The following is a 15,143-nucleotide window of genomic DNA, read 5'->3' as shown; positions in this document are numbered from 1 at the left end:
AATAGTCAAGAGAAAATAATTGTGATTATTTCCTTTCCAAATATTTTAATCATGCCCATGATTCAATGTAATCAACACCTAAAAGTGATGTGAGCAAATAAGCTGGGCTAGTTATATTAAAAAGAACCGATCCAGTTACTACAGACTTACCTCTATATTCACAAATTGTTTATAATAACAATAATAACTTTTATTTCTATAGCGCTCTTAGCCTATGTTCAAGGCGCTTTATAACACTGTGCGGGGTACTTTGTCAGACTGCCAGTGGCAGTTTATAATCAACAAAGGCAATTTTTTTTTTTTTTTTTTTTTACAGTTGCCCCCTCCCAATTTCCAGTAAACAGGCCAGACCACATCACAGTGAACTCGTGATGTGGGTTCTTTAACGTCCCCTACCTAATCAAATTATCTAATTAATAGATGCAGGAGACGGGACTTACGGTTTATTCGTCCAGCGCTCTAACCAATTGAGCTAACCGGGAGGCGGTTTGATGACAACTGTCAAAAGACGAGAATGCTGTCTGTTCTCCTTAAAGAAAATAAAACCGAGACATTTCTGTCTTCACTTTTAAAAATACGTCGAATAATTAACAACGCTATTCTCGTGTCTTCAGATCTCCAAGAACAAAAAACACAATCAAGGGGTAAGAAACGGCCTTTTTCAAAATCAACTCAGTAATCTGGCTGCAAACCATTAATTCGCGAAAACCACATCGAGTAGTTCACAAACAGCTGCTACTCTGACCACAGAAAAAAAAAAAGATTATTATTTGCGTCAATAAATAAAATGTTATTTGTAGCATCTAAATGTTCAGGCAGATCATATTTGGAATTACAAAGCGTAGTCAATGTTGTTATTTCATAATGATGTACCTTGTACTGGTTGGGATAAAAATTATGGTTTTTGAAACATTTTTTTTCCTTAACTGAAGGTGCCAGTGGCACTCGGGCGATGGAATTTCAATGCAGCTGATATCTCCGTGCTGGTAAAGGAAATCTGAAGAGAAAATTCCCTCCAGAACAGGGCCCCTCTTCGCATATTTTCAAACACAAACACGAACGATTCACGGAAAGGCAATATGAAAGCCATTATTCTTTGGACAATGCTGTGACGTAGTCGTAGATTGAGCATCAAACCATAAAAGCCAGAGAGATTAAGTTAAAGAAGTTATACGCAAATGAATGAGGGTGTTACACATGAAAGGACGACCCAGAGATCGTGAAGTAATGATATTGATTTATTCATAAATCAAAACCTTTTTGGTTTAAAATCCGACAATAGATCAAAGGCCTCAGTTGAGAGGAATAGCTCGGGCAATCCAGAGAGGAGTTTCTTAATTATTGTTCAAATGAATATGTGAATTAACAGTTTGTCAACCTTCTTCTTAGCCACTGCTAAATTAACGACGCCGATTTCTCAGACACCATGTTTGTGCCCTGGAAAAAAAAAATTAAATTCAGTCACAAGTTTAATAGCCCTGTAGCATGTATATTGATCTCCTACTCTACTGTACTCGTGCAAGTCGATGGGGCGAGTATTTCTTCCTTCTCCTCTAGGCAAAAACATACTGTGGCCCATAGACGACAGGCTATCCACTTTTTAAATTCAATTTTATCGCGCTATAAATCTCGTTTATTGCTCGATAAAGCAAAATATCGTGCGAGAAATCGAAATCATATCGCGATAAGTGAAAAACTATGGCGCGATAAATTCTAAATTATCGCGCGGTCGATTCTTTATGGGCATCTCACGATCCTGTGATACGCGTTATTGACCACGCTTGAGGTCAAGATCACTGGATGTTAGCCCAGTTCTTTTTTAGCGTTTTTATGCACTGAGACGAGGTTGAGGTCCATAAAAACAAAATAAAAGAACGAGGATAATATCCAGCCATCTTGACCGAACAAGCTTGGTCAATAAAGGATTCAGTATATGGAAAAAATATTTCGCTTTGAAATTACTAAGACTCAATAATGACTTGTTTATTTCGAGAGCCGGGAAAGAAAGCCAACTGTGTTTGTAGCACAATGTGCCCACGAGGCTCGTTAATTCTAACTTTGTTTTGATTGTTTCTTCTGTCGCTTATAGCGACTTCGTCGCCAACACTGTCCAAAAGTTACGAAGTTTAAAGTCCGCCCCACCCACTTTTTCTCTTGCGCGGGATCAAAGCGGGCAGTCCTGAGCGGGTAAGATGGGCCCATCTTGCCCTGCTCGCTCGGGTAGCCAATCAGAACATAGGATTCGCGTCATCTTCCCGCTGGTGCTACCAGCTATATAATAATTAAATAATCGCGCGATAAAGAAAAATTTATCACGCGATATTTTAGTTCTATTGCGCGATAAAATGTGGCATGTCCTCTGTAGGCCAAGTTTTCCAGACAGTTTTTTAAGAAAATGGGGTCGTAAAACAAATCACCTCCGTCTCGGTTGAAAACAGCCCAAAGAAAGAAAAACCTTCGTGAGCGCATTTTTCGTTTCAATTTTTTTTGGTCGTTCGAGACAGGGAGATTTTAGTCTTTTTCTTCAGCCAAAGTCCACCGATAGAGCTAGGCCCATGATCAGTCATCTTGAGCTCCGCTCTACCAGCTAACTATAGCTAAAAATTAAAACCAATCTTGAACTTATTTCGAGGCAGTTTTGTCTTTCTCTCCTTCTTGGTATTTTTGGAATATTCCTGTGCGACAGCGTGACCTGATCAGTTAACAAGTCACGTTTAAGAGACCTTGAACTTAACACTGGGATTGACGTGGACTCTCTTTCGGAGTTCAGTTGAGTTTTGTGACCTTTTCGCACCATGACTTTGTTGATTGTTTTGATTGAAATGTAAGACTTTTCCGAGGCTTTATTTTCATTCAAATACTTACGCAACGCAAACATATATCTCAATTTTGTTGGCAGAGTTTACACTGTAGCCTCTCCATCAGAAAAAGCCGGATTTCTCATTTCACGTTAATTTTCCCATAGGAACAAAGTTTAGTAATCATAGAAATTACAAAAAAAATGACTAGCTAGGTAGCATGGACGTGGGTAGTGCTTTATGTAATCCATACATAATCTTTTGGCCGATTAATACGCTTATGAAAAACCTGATTAACCACACGTGCCTGACTGTCGATAGAGCTTGTCAACAGTCCCCTAACGGCAGTTGGAATTAACTCCGAATGAAGCAGCTTGTAAGGGAGTGGTAAGGAAGGGGGAGCGCCCTCTTCCTTACCCATTCCCCGTCATCGCTGTTTTTCCTCCCGCTTTCCTTTTCGTACCGTCTTCGACTTAGGAGCCTGTTCAGATGCTACTGTCGATCTGGCAAATGTTATAGATTTTCTTCAAAAAATTAAATTACTTCAAAACGATCCAGAGACTGGCACTATCTTTTCGCAACCTCCACTTATTTCATTCAAACGCGACAAAAACATAGGCAATTTTTTGGTCAAAAGTTCATTCCAAACTAATGACCAACCCGGCACTCTTAAATGCGCTCGCGCACGATGCAAAACTTGTCCCTTCATTCACAACGCTGAGAAAATATCGGGACCCATGCGATCCATTAAGATCACCGATCACTTCAAGTGCACCTCCGCCAACGTTATCTATTGCATTACTTGCACTTATTGCAAGTTATACATCGGCGAAACAGGAAGACGACTAGGTGACCGATTCCGAGAACACCTTCGCGCCGTGGAAAGGAATGACAAGGACGCATCTAAACCAGTCGCTAGACACTTTAATCTACCTAATCATTCTAAGCAACATATGGCTATCTGCAGTGTTTCCTTACATTTAGGCAACACGGAAAACCGAAAAACTCTTGAACAAAGTTAATTTTCCAAATCGGCACTCTTAATCCCACAGGTATCAACGAACGCTTTTCATTCCATTAATTTATTCGTGTTTTTCTCGTTGCCGTGTTTCCACCGATGGCGTAGCTGCGCTTTCTGCATATAAAACCACATACAACCCAAAATTCCTCCATTCGCTCTGACGAAGGGCTAACGCTCGAAACGTCAGCTTTTTTATTCGTTACGGTGGCCAATTTACTATTTCAACTTAGCTGATAAAACCAATTAAGCATGAAAAAAGCCCAACGAGATTTAGTTTTTTTTGTATATATAGATCAGTGATATGTGTCTAATTAATCAGAAAAGTTATTGGCTTTAATAGTTGGCTCATTAGTTCACACCAACCTGCTACTCGCTTGTTTAGGCCTAGCATCCTCTGTAGTAATTTTCTGTAACGTTTCGATTTCTTCAGTCATACAGTCCACTTTGTTCTTACATTTCCCCATGGCTATTTCCTGCTTTTCCTGTTTCAGCAACACATCTTGAGTCCAAGAAGGAATACAACTGTTTTTCATCCTCTGTGAAAGTATTATCAATATATTACGATAAACAGTCATAGGGGCAGTTCTGTCTGTTTCGGTTGCCCAAGCTCAGAGTGTTCACAATCGATCAACTCTCCAGAGTAATAAATGATACCGAGGGTACTGCTTTACTGCGCTCTATAATTTGTCTGTAGAACTTGTGACACTGACCTTAACAAACAAGATGCAAAGGAAAAAACAGAGCAACAGAGCTCATTGATGCCGTCGGTTATCAGTAGAAAGAATCCTCATCGACAACTTTAAATATTTTTGGTACCTCTAACGGACTGTTTTAATATCTTTCGCTCTGGTTTTACCCAAAGCGTTGAAACCTCTACAAAGCAGTGCCTATTTTCTTTTTTGTCAAGGTAAAGTGGGAAATGGAGGCGAGACTCACCAAGTGACGTCCTTTTTTGTTCTCCGAAGTTGGCGATCCTCTTCGGATATCTCCTTCTCTTACTCCACTGCAACAAGACCACATAAATAGAGAAGACAAGAAAAGTAGTACCTCGTCAGTAAAGTTTTTTAAAGACGAGTGATTTTGAAAGATGGTTAAGTTGTGAAAACGTTCCGACCACGTTTCCGTTATCACGAAGTTTAAGTAATGATGATAATGATAATAAGATAATAATAATCATGATAATCATGATAATAATAGTTAAGATCTTAATAATGATTGACCACTCCCCCAAAGGGGCTTTTCAGTGCTAAGAGTGACAAGTTGTAAATAAACTTTCATTCTAACACATCGCGCAAATACACTTTCGAAACACTTCAGATTCGAAGTCTAAATGACCTCCTCCAGAGGGTCAGGTTTGCATCACTGGATTTTTTCATCAAAGAATGTCGCCACGATATTAACAAACTTAAATTCAATCGTAGCACCAAATTTTCCAGTCTCTCCTTTGAAGAGTGGTCGCCACTAAAAAAAACCTAAAAAAACCCAGACAATTGTTATCAAAGCAGCCCACAAGGGCGGCGCAATAGTTGTTTTGGAGGACCGATGTTTACTAAAAAGAAGCTTTGCGGCAACTTTCTGACACCTCTTTTAATCAAAAGGTTGACAAAGATCTCACTTTCACTAATCAAAACATTGTCAAAAATACAATTAACGAACTCAGCTAAACAAGCTAAATAAGAACATAGTTCTTGACAAGAATTGCCGGCCACAGCAAACGATCTTATCATTACCACTCCTAGAACTTCTTCTATTTACTTTTTCCCTAAAATTCACAAACCTAACAACCCAGGTCGACCCATTGTCTCGTCTCCCAGTTGTCCCACCGAACTTATTTCCAACTATTTAGAAAACACTATGGCCCCCATCGTCAAAACTTTACTATCATATATCAAAGACAGCCAACACGCTCTTCAAATTTTTCGCGACTTTAATTTCCTCGGCCAAGGCAAACTTCTTTTCACTGTGGATACTACATCTCTTTCTACTGTCATTCCCAATAACGAAGGTCTTCTGGCCCTCAAACAATTTTTTCATCAACGCATTGTTAAGGAACCTAGATCTGAAACACTACTTCGCCCAGCTGAACTAGTGCTTACACTCAATTGTTTTTCATTCGGGGACAATTATTTCAAACAAATTAATGGCGTAGCCATGGGTATTAAAATGGAACCCAGCTACGCCAATCTCTTGAGTTTGACTAATGGTCGTGGGTCGTGGGTACAAGTCGTGGGTCGTGGGTGTGGGTGTGGGTGTGGGTGTGGGTGTGGGTAAGAGTCGTGGGTGTGGTTAATACTTAAGAATAAAAATAACCATTTAAAATATTAAATATAATAATACATAAATTTTATACAACCCTGTCATTCATTAATTTAAGTGTTCTTTCTTCTAGTTATTTTATTTTGTTTATTCAATTTACCCTACTTTACGTCTATTTCTATCTGTTATCTCACTGTCAATGAAATTAGTTTCAGTTTCGCGACGGGAAGAGAGATAAATCTTGTAATTACATTAAATTAGTTTCACAACACGATAATTCCGGATCTGTCACCAGCGCGATCGCCGACGAGCGTCCATTAGTCGGCTACTCTGGGATTTGATTTTTCCCTTTTTCTGCTTTTTAGGGTAGTTGTCAAGGGAAATCCACAGGACATTCTTTTGTTCTCTTGCGGTTTTCAAGCCCCAGACGATGAGACTTTCCCGAGGTAATTTAGTTAGGGAAAAATCGGTCACACTTGTAAATTTGAGTTTCCCTAGGGAAACTGTCAACAAGTCAAGTTTCCCTAGGACAAAGCCCTGTAGTGTGACCACAGCTAATATCGCGTTTACGATCCTCCACTGTCGAGTTACCAGTCTGGCAGAGGTTCTGTGTGTGCCTTTTCAGTCAGTCGACTTGTGCACAATCAGTTTTCCTTTGTGTATACAGTGTGTAATTACCAGATTTATCTATCATTCTTTTGTCATTGATGTTGTTAGACGAGATCTCGGAATTTCTGTTCCTTAGCCCCTGACTTTAGCCGCAAATATAGAATTCACGAGCGCTGTCGCAATTTTAACGTTATAGTACTTCTACTATATAAAATCATTTTTGGTACAATCGTACAAAGCAACTCAGGTGTCTCGTTAACACAGACCTCGAAAACGCAGAACGCAAACCGCAGACCGCAGACCGCAGACCGCAGACCGCACAGCTCGAAAAACGTGTACACAGTGTGTAATTATAAATTTATCTCTCTTCCCTTCGTTATCAAACGAGATCTCGGAATGCGTCGCGAGACTGAAACTAATTTTATTGACAGTGAGATAACAGAGAAAAATAGACGTAAAGTAGGGTAAATTGAATAAACAAAATAAAATAACTAGAAGAAAGAACACTTAAATTAATGAATGACAGGGTTGTATAAAATTTATGTATTATTATATTTAATATTTTAAATGGTTATTTTTATTATTAAGTATTAACCACACCCACGACTTTTACCCACACCCACACCCACGACCCACGACTTGTACCCACGACCCACGACTCACGACCATTTGTCAAACTCCAATCTCTTTGCAGGTTTTCTCGAATACTAATTTTTCAGCCAATAAGTGGCCCCAAACCTGAACCCTGCGGTCGCTATATTGACTACTGTATCGGCGCTTCCTCCTCTATCCCGCAGAGAGTAGTTGTAGTAGTAGTAGTAGATACTTTTATTTAGCTAGGGTAACTCCTACAGTTACAAAAACTGATATCCTTAGAGGCCCTAAATAAAAGAAATATAAAAAAACTCAAAACTAATCCTAACAAAGCTAATAGAAGAAAAATCCTAAAAGAGGTTAAAATTCATGAAACTATTCATAAAAACTACAAATTACCATTAAAAACTTCACATCCATGACAATAAAAAGGCTTTTTCGTACATTCTAGTTTGATGGAGGGAAGACGAAGATGATTACTTTGCCGCGTCTTTCTCTGTACGATATCTCTATTAAAACAAAAGTGGTCCATTAAAAATTGCGGCCAGCGCTTATCTAGACATTTCTTCACAAGGTTTAACGTGTGAATCTCCCGTCTAAGTCCCAGCGTATCATAATTAAGGTGAGCAAGCGCTTCATCACTGCTGTTAGTTTGCATGATAATCCTTGCCGCACGTCTCGGCAATTTTTCTATACTATCAGCATTCGTACAGCCGGAACAGTTCCAAACGGCATCACAATAATCAAGAACAGGAAGAATAAATGATCTATAAATTATACTAGTAGTATGCATACTAATGCTCCGCCTGGTGCGGCCAAGAATACCTATTCTCGAACTAACTTTGCTTACTACATAATTTACGTGTGTTTTCCATGAAAGCGACTCATCCAAGATTACACCTAGGTATTTATACTCAGCAACCCGTGTTAGCTCTTTGCCATCGATATTCACAGAGAGATTAGCATTTGCTAACCAGTAGAGCCAGTACCAAATAAAACACATTCAGTTTTGCCTTGGTGGATAAAAGGGCTGTTGTCTAAAAGCCAGTCATTAACCTTGGCAAGTTCACTGGTAAGTGTACTACTTATTTCTTGGGCATTACTAGCGGTGAAATAAATAACTGTATCATCAGCGTACATCAGAATCTGGGCAGATCGTTGACAAACAGGACAAAGAGTAAAGGGCCAAGAATTGACCCTTGCGGGACACCCGAGGTAATAAGACATGGATCAGAGTTTTCTTTACCGAAACTTACGAGTTGTTTTCAGTTTGTCAGATAGTTTCGGAACCAGTCTAACTCAACGTCCTTAAGTCCATATGACTCTAGTTTGCTAAGAAGTATTTCGTAATCAACAGAGGAGCTAACTCAGTTTACAACTGCAGTCAATTCCTTTCAACCAGCCCTAAAATATACCTAGGAAATTTCCGACAGTTCTTTATCCTTTTTAGACATCAAAGTTTCAATTAAAGAAAATGGTTTATGCACTAGTGTGTATCACAAACCTACACACTCACACTACTTTCTGTATTCATATTCGCACCCATCTCATGTCAAGAATGCCATTCCTTTTCTCAGTTTCTAGGACTTCGTCGTTTATGTAGAGATGTCACTGTGCCAGTTTTTCGAAAAAAACCTGGTTACCCTGTTTCTGTCGTTCAAGTGAGTCATCGCCGCGCCCAGCTTATTGATCGACAGTCAGCACTACAAACGTCACAAAAGGAAAATTCCGACTGCATCCCTTACCAAAAAACTTGTAACTATGAAGTTTACTTTAAGTATAGTACAAGTATACTGCATCAATAATAGTTATACTGCAATCATACTTCAATGGTACTGCACTTACATAATTACAGCTGCAGTACCATTTTTGAAGTACACTTTGAGTATACTGTTCGAGTGAAATCATTTTCCTTGTTGATGATGTAGGGTATAAGTATACTTGAAATCTCTCACACAAATGTAAATCATGGTCAGGTCTGATTAAGTAGGAAAAACTACTGAAAAGGTACTGAATTGCCTCAGTTGAAATAGCAGTGTCTTTACATGTATCTGTTTCCAAATTTTCCGCGCAGTTATATTTGTTTGTTAATAGTTATCAACGACCGGTGTTAATTCATTCCATTAATTCATTCTTGTTTTTCTCGTCACCATGTTCTCACCAATAGCATAGCTCCACTTTCTGCATATAAACACACACACACAACCCACAATTCCTCCATCCACTCTGACATTAAGGGTAACGCTCCAAATGCCAACTTTTTAACTCTTTTACAGTGGCCAATTTATAATTTCAACTAAGCTGATAAAACCAAATTACCATGGTACACCCACTGATGCAAGCACCACAGCTTCTTTAGAAACTACTACCTTTATTCCTTAATGTTCACATTTAGAAAATGGGGGAGAATTAGTATGTTGAAGCTATACATGTTTTTACTCAGGCTGTTTGAAAGATGCATTTAGTAAGGTCAAATATGAAAAATTTAGAGGAAGCATGGTCTTTCTTTTGGTCAGGTTGATGAACCACAGTAATAAACTAAACACTAATACTGTCAGAAGTCAGATGATGTTGTCATTAGTAAGCTAATGGAAAGAAATTAGTGGAGGACCCAATTTTGCCAATTAATTTAGTGGCAGCTGAGGCACTGTGAGTCAGTAAGTTAGTTGATAACACATGTCATGGTTTTTATTAAATTGTTTTTCACTGCTACTCTTGAAAATCATTTCTATACAGCTGACTATGTGTTTACTCTTTCATCACCTCTTCAGCAAGAGTTATTGGAGGCTTGACGCTCATCACCATTTTAAGGATTTTCACAATTTTGAAAGGAATTGAATTAAGAAATGATCTTTCCTAAGATCATGTTAAACTTAGACTCTTGAAACCTTTTTAAATGGCTCCAAAGGTTGTTCTTTGTAGAAATCCAGACAAGCGCAGCCAAATCATCTATTTTTCATTAGCTGACATTTTGTCATCTCTATAAAAACAAAACAAAACTAAACTAAACTAAAAGAAAAAGAAAATAAAAACACGAGGAAAATGAATTCAATTTTTCATATCCTATAATCAGCAAATGGTGACTGATGAACAAGTGGTACAGTTATTACAGAAGATATACTAATTTCTCATGACACAAATTTCATTAGACCAGCAGATGAAATTGAATGAAGCAAAGAAATGATCCTCACATTAGTAGACTGTAATTTCTTATAAAAAATTGCAGAAAAGAAACCAGAAAACATTCAGGCCTCAATGCTAAGTGTTCCTTATTAAAACAGTGCAAGATAGAATTTTCAAATTCTTATGGAAAAATAAAAAAGATGTCAAGTAAAATATGGTGGTGTGAACTTCCCAAATGTCCACTGACAGTGGTAAAATCACTACACTTGAGCTTTAGGTTTAAGGCAGGTTTCTAAATTTCACAAATGAGACCTGGCAAGCTATCCCTAATAGTTATTTTAATAAATATGGAGGATTATCTTTCCTATTGAAATGTAATTACAACTCTAAGCACTTTGACAAGAAAATGCCTCTTTTTTATAGCGAGATGTTAGGCTATTTCAAGTAATTATGCAGGGGTTATCCTGATGTTTACAATAGTGAGTTTATTCTTTGGAACAATAAAGAAATTACAACAGAGAGCAAATCTATTTTCTGGAAATATTTGTTTGGAAAAGTACTAATATTAAATAGAGACGGTAAGTTCTTATCTCTAGAAAATTTTCAAAGGAAATAAATGTTGAATTAAACTATTAAAAATTTTCAACTTATTGCTGCAATCCCAAACTATTTGAAGAGAAAAGCACAGGCATTAACTGCTGTAACACACAGAAATATATTAGAAGAATAGGATATTTTCTATCAGTCTAAAAACAAAGTTATCTCTAACTAAATGTAGATGTGAAGATTACCACAAATTACTTCAAGAAAAGATTAGGACAGAACCTAGCTACTGCCGTTAAAAGATGGTAAAGACATTTGGTGAACTTTGACTCTGGTTGGAGACAGATCTTTCACAATTAAAACTTACAAAACAACAAGTGACAAGCTAAGAGGATTTGGTTATAAGGTTTTCCCCAGAATATAATGTTACTAATAAGGAACTCAAGCAATTCAAAATCAGAAATGATGACTAATGCTTTCAATGCAAAAATCCTGATTCACTAGAACACACCTTCTTGGTCAGTGCCCTGTGATTATTCAATTCTATCCAGAAATCATATAGTGGTTCAATATTTTTAATAACACCCACATAAATTTGTCTGTTAACTAAATTTTACTTCAGATTTACCTCCCTCCTGCCATTAGCGATATTACCTCCGACAGTACCAACCGGATTTGCTTATCCTATTAACAAAAGATACATAAATTATACAAACTGTGGTCAAAATAATGAAAAAATCTTAGTAAGTTACAATTTATACAAGGAAAATTGAGAACTTTATCTAAGGTAGTAAAATACAAATTAATATTGTCAACAAACTTTTTTTTTTTGCTTTTTTGTTCATATCATGTGTTATTGCAAAATAATAATAACAATGAAAAAAAAAAAAGAGATGTACATAATGTAAGAAAAGTAATTGTAATTGCCAGTGGTGTACTGTAAATACCATATTTAACTAAGTAACATAAACATATAATTAACCATAAGTGATATAGTATATTGTTATTAGTCAGCGCTCTAACAATTGGCTTGTTAGCTCAATTGGTAGAGCGCTGCAGTAGTATAGCAGAGGTCAGTGGTTCACATCCTGTAGAGGCCTGATTTTTTTCAGGTCTGATTTTCGCTATTGCATAAATAGCACTTTCTACTGCAAGGATCGTGCATCATACGTATCTATAACCGCAGTTCAAAATATATGAACTTCATATATTCATCATATCTGATTTATCATCATGGGTTTATTACGAATCAACTTAATGGCCTGCTCCCTAAGTTGGCTTGTTAGCTCAATTGGTAGAGCACTGCACTAGTATCGCAGAGGTCAGTGGTTCAAATCCTGTACAGGCCTGATTTTCGCTATTGCATATATTAAGCGCTTTCTACTGTGAGGATCGTGCATCATACGTATCGATAACCACAGTTCAAAATATATGAACTTCATATAATCATCATATCCAATTTATCATCACGGGTTTATTACGAATCAAGTTAATGGCCGCCTCCCAGTTGGCTTGTTAGCTCAATCGGTAGAGCGCTGCACTAGTATTGCAGAGTTCAGTGGTTCAAATCCTGTACAGGCCTGATTTTTTTTTTTTCCGGTCTGATTTTCGCTATAGATAGTTTCTATAGTTTCTAGACACCCTTGATTTTTGCTATTGCATATTAAATAGCGCTTTCTACTGCAAGGATCGTGCATCATATGTATCTATAACCGCTGTTCAAAATATATGAACTTCATATATTCATCATATTGTTATTAGTGCAAGTTAAAGCAGCATTGTAAGTAATGTATTGCATTGCAGTGTACTGTTGAGTACTATAAAATTTTATTAAAAAAAATTAATAAAAAATAAATAAATAAAAAAGGAAAACTAAAAATAAAAGTCAGATGATTAGAAGAAAAATAAAAAAATTAAAAAAATTCAGGCATTGAAATGATGTGAACCCCTGCCTTCAAGATATTAGTTGGGCAGTCTACTACCAGCTGTCAGCTATAAAGCCACATGTTAATGGACAAAATTTAGAGGCAAATCTAAATCAAAATTTTCAATAAATAATTCGATTTGAGCTGCAGATGAAAATTCAGCAAAGAAATGGCCCTTGCAAATGGACTGGACATTGTAGTACCAAGAGAGAGAGCTGAGCTAAGAAGCCAGGTTCAGTAAAAAAGCTAAGAACAATGAACTCATTTGCCCTCAAATGCTAAAAAGGAAAGATTTTCAATAAGGGTTATCATAGAGATACCCAGCATTACTACTGAAAGCTTAATCCAATATGATTCAAATTACTAAAAAACTTTGTGTTCTATAATAAATATGTGGTTGCCATGACACCAACACATGAGAACTGTAACAGTGAGAAACATTAAACAGTGATAAGAGTTTCCATCAGAAAGTCAACCCATAAAACTGACATGTATTGTAAATGGTACAGGAGACAAAGCACTATTAGATATGGTGCCAATTATGCTAAAGCAATCTAAAATTGTGGAGAAAGAAATTAAGATGAGACAACAGAGCTGTCTGTCTGAGCCTATATACAACTGTACAGCATATCTGTCACCATTTTGATACCTAATTCATTCTTCTATGTTGTTTTATTAGTGACTTTTTTTTTTCCTTGGGTAACATTGATGCTGATATACTTATATTGCAGATCAGTTTATTCACATTATAGTGACTTTGGACCCCAAAATGTAACAAGTATGTCTGTTTACAAGAACTATGCTGAAAACAATACCATTAATATTCAGCGTACTAACATTATAAAACTACTCACTCAGGTTTAGTTAATAGTCTAGGCACATACAACTTTGTAAGGGGTTTTAGGAGGGCTTATAAATAAACGGCCTTACAAACACAGTGTATATATCTGAGGGGGCTTAAATTTATAACCAGAACAGAAACAATTTGATACAAGCTGTAGCAGCAGTCATCAAAATATGTTTTACATTAATTTGAGAAACTGCACTCATGAGGATTTGAGTTAATGAATCTCTTGATACATTTTGTTTCTAGTACACACTGTACATCAATACATATATTGTTTTATTGTGTAGTATATATCACTGAGTATTTTGATAAGTTGCACTGTATTTTGACAAGCCTGTACTGGGCAAGTCAAAATACAAACAATGAGTAAAAATTCATTCTCAGCAATACTACACAACAAAACGTCTAATAAGAGATCTATTATCCAACACGCCAAATTCTTATTTCAGTGCGAACGAATTTAATTCGCAGATATTTCTGAAGTACAAATATCGCATGATATTTGTACTCATCTCTGCACGTTATTTGTACTCTACAAAGCACAATTGCATAATAAATATATCTCATCCGACTTTTTTTTCGTGTAGTATTGCTGAGTATTTTTACGAGTTGTGCTATATTTTGATGAGCCCATGGGGCGAGTCGAAATACAAACGACTAAAAATACTCAGTGATACTACACAAAAAAACGCCTAATAAGAGATTATTATCCAACACGCCAAATTGTTATTTCAGTGTGGGCGAATTTCGCGGATATTTCTGGAGTACAAATATCGCGTGATGTCTGTACTCGTGAGGAACCACGTTAACTCATTTTGTCGATTTCTCACCTCACTTCATGACCGATATTGAGGGAGGTTAAATGACTTTGCACTATATTTCGACGGAAGAGTTTTGAATGTTTAAAATAATCGGAGCAACTTCAGAATACCCGTCCACATCATTTACATGTGTCGGGAGGCTTTGAAGAATTTCAGCATTTGCTAAAGGATAAGCACGCAGTGGTCCTAATAAGATACATTTCATAGACATCGAATAAGTTAAAAGTCTTGTTAAGACCTCTCACCTGTCGAAGTATAAATTCGAATTTTCATCCAGGAGGGTTTGAAGTTCTCACATTCGATGTACAAAGTGAAGAAGAGAATACTCTTCTTACAGAAAAGGTTGTCAAATGTAACACAGCTGTCGAAACGAACCGTCCTGACTATTCAGTGCGACATCAATTACTTTCAGTACTCAATCCAAAGCCGTGCGCCATTTTGAATGTGGTTGCTAGGAAACTGAGTCGAGAGGAAGTCACGGCCAATCAGAAATAAGAAAGTGCGTTCAGAGAAATCTTTGCTTTTCATTGCAAAATCTGGTAGTTTGAAATCCAGGTTTCGGATTTTATTAGGGTGATTCCCTGAGTTTTGCACCGGGCAAGCTTT

At 37.0% G+C, this 15,143-nt stretch overlaps 1 long non-coding RNA gene across 2 annotated transcripts; it reads right to left on the bottom strand.

The window, feature by feature from the left end:
- Window position 1: 1 nt before the first annotated feature.
- Window positions 2–14,987, bottom strand: LOC148742570 (uncharacterized). 2 transcript variants are annotated; one of them, XR_016000209.1, is made up of 5 exons: window positions 14,783–14,987; window positions 11,573–11,628; window positions 4,756–4,822; window positions 4,183–4,355; window positions 2–529 (listed from the first exon to the last, which is right to left on the bottom strand). It is a non-coding gene; the product is annotated as an uncharacterized LOC148742570 (long non-coding RNA). The 2 variants fall into 2 exon arrangements; XR_016000208.1 differs by lacking the exon at window positions 2–529 and adding an exon at window positions 1,221–1,437 and having other exon boundaries at window positions 14,783–14,986.
- Between the last annotated feature and the right edge of the window lie 156 nt (window positions 14,988–15,143).

Source organism: Stylophora pistillata, chromosome 1 (genome assembly GCF_964205215.1).
Source record: "Stylophora pistillata chromosome 1, jaStyPist1.2, whole genome shotgun sequence".
NCBI lineage: Eukaryota > Metazoa > Cnidaria > Anthozoa > Scleractinia > Pocilloporidae > Stylophora > Stylophora pistillata.
Note: the sequence above shows the minus strand (reverse complement) of the source record. Positions and strands in the feature narration are given on the sequence as shown.